Below are 2,329 nucleotides of genomic sequence, written 5' to 3'. Positions count from 1 at the left end.
AAATACAATAAAAAATATTGTGAAGAAAAGCCAAAACAAAAAAAAACATACGAGTTTGTAAAGTCAGCACAATTTTTTTTTTTTTGATTATTGTTATTTTTTTTTATTTATTTTTGTTTGCAACGAAAATTCAACTTGACTTATTTTCATTATGAGGCTATGGTCGATTTTTATGTCAGCGGGTCAAATGCTGTGAACTCAAAAGGTCACAATAGACTTAAGACCGGCGGCCTTGCCAACATATATCGCAATTTTTAATGATCAAAAAAATTAGGCGGAATCACTAAATAATGCAGTTTTATACAGAAAACAAACCACTTCACCTTCTATAGAGCCTGAAACGATTTTATATATAACCAGTAAGGAAAGTAGTAAAGTCGGACTGGGCCGACTATATGATACCTTCACCATTCTAGACTTAATTCAGTACGCTATGCTAAAATTCGTGCAAATTAAAAGATTTTCAGGGACTTTCGTGGACTATTTACCTAAAATCGGGCGAAGCTATATATGGGAGCTATATCTAAATCTTAAACGATTTTCACGAAACTTGGCAGACATCAATCTCGACCTTATTCATTACGCTGTGATAAATTTCGTGCAAATTAAAAGATTTCCAGGGATATATAGGGACTTTGGTACACAATTTACCTTAAATCGGACGAAAATATGTATGAGAGCTATATCTAAATCTGAACCGATTTTTCCCAATTTCAATAGGGTTCGTCCTTGGGCCAAAGAAATGAGCTGTACCAAATTTCATCCAATACGGATCATAAATGCGACCTGTACTTTGTTTACAATTTAACACCAACAGACGGACGGACAGACAGACAGACGGACGGATATGCATAAATCGACTCAGAAAGTGATTCTATGCATATTCTCAAAAGGAACCATGGGTCTATCTCGATTATTTTTGCCTGTTACAAACATATGCACAAAGACATAATACCCTGTATCACAGTGTGGTGAAGGGTATAAAAAACCCACGCAAAAAAATCACTTTCTATAGCAAAAATTCGCAACAGAACATAATTTCAAGTGAGGCGGTTTTTTTCTATAGAAAAAAAATCAAAGCCTCTGTTCACCGAGGGCGATTTTTTCTATAGCAAAAAAAAAAATACAATCCTAGTGCAGTTCACCTGAGGATATACTGGATTGAGGCATTTTTATAGAAAAATCACAGTCTCAATTCGCCAGAAGCGATTTTTTTCTATAGAAAGAAATTCACAGCCTCAGTTTGCATGACGTTTTTTTCTATAGAAAAAATTCACATGAGGCAATGTTTTTCTATAGATTTTTCTGTGCATTTTTATAGAAAAAAATCACAGCCTCACTTTACCTGAGGTCACTTTTTCTATAAAACAAAATCAAAGCAAATGAGGCGATTTTTTTATAGAAAAAAATGTACTGCCTTAGTTTGTGTGAGGCGATTTTTTCTATAGAAAAAAATTCACAGCCTCAGTTAATTTTTTTTATTGAAAAAATGCAGAACCTCAGTTCATCTCAGGAAAAAAATTACAGCTCACTTCACATGAATCGATTTTTTGCTATAGACAAAGTCTGTGTTCAACTGAGGAGGTTTTTAGTTTCTATTTAAAAAATTCACAGCATCCGTTCATATGAGGTTAAGTTTTTTTTCAGGTTTATTTTTTTTAGAAAAAGTCAACACCTTGGCGATTTTTTCTATATAAAAAGCCTCAGTACACCTGAGACGATTTTTTTCTATGGAAAACTTTCCATACATTAATCCATCTAAGGCGATAACCTCACTTGTGTCCAAGCATCTAGTTTCTGTAATACGAATTCCAAATATTTGAAATCATCTTGCCGACGACAGGAAGTTACTCCCATGTTAAAAATATTTATTATTTTCGTTTTTTTTTTCTTTCTTAAAGGAAATCTAATCGCCATGGACAGCATTGAACTTTAGAAGGCGATTAAAATTTGAAAAGTTAATGACAATTAAATGGCACGACCACATCATGGCAAGCCATCATGAAGGGATTGTTTTTAGGTTGTGTTTGTATGTGTGTTTGCTTATTTCTATTGCCTTCTTCCTAATGAAATCAGGCCAAGTTAATGGATATTTCATCATACTCAACGACATCCTCCTTCATGGGCCAAATGTTGTGAATACTCATCTAAGATTTAGCACACAAGCGCGCACATACACTAGCAAATAGTTTACATAATCTTAGAAATTCATTAGATTCATTAAGTTCATGAAGTAGATTCGCTGGTTAATGCTATCAATGTCAGTTAAGGCTGCCCATCGAAGTGGTCAACTGGCCGGCAAGCACTCCGTATGGTTGGTTGGCTGATT

The sequence above is a fragment of the Musca vetustissima genome, unplaced genomic scaffold (assembly GCF_032173495.1).
Source record: "Musca vetustissima isolate MV318-11 ecotype Yass unplaced genomic scaffold, APGP_CSIRO_Mvet_v1 utg215994, whole genome shotgun sequence".
Classification (NCBI taxonomy): domain Eukaryota; kingdom Metazoa; phylum Arthropoda; class Insecta; order Diptera; family Muscidae; genus Musca; species Musca vetustissima.
Note: the sequence above shows the minus strand (reverse complement) of the source record.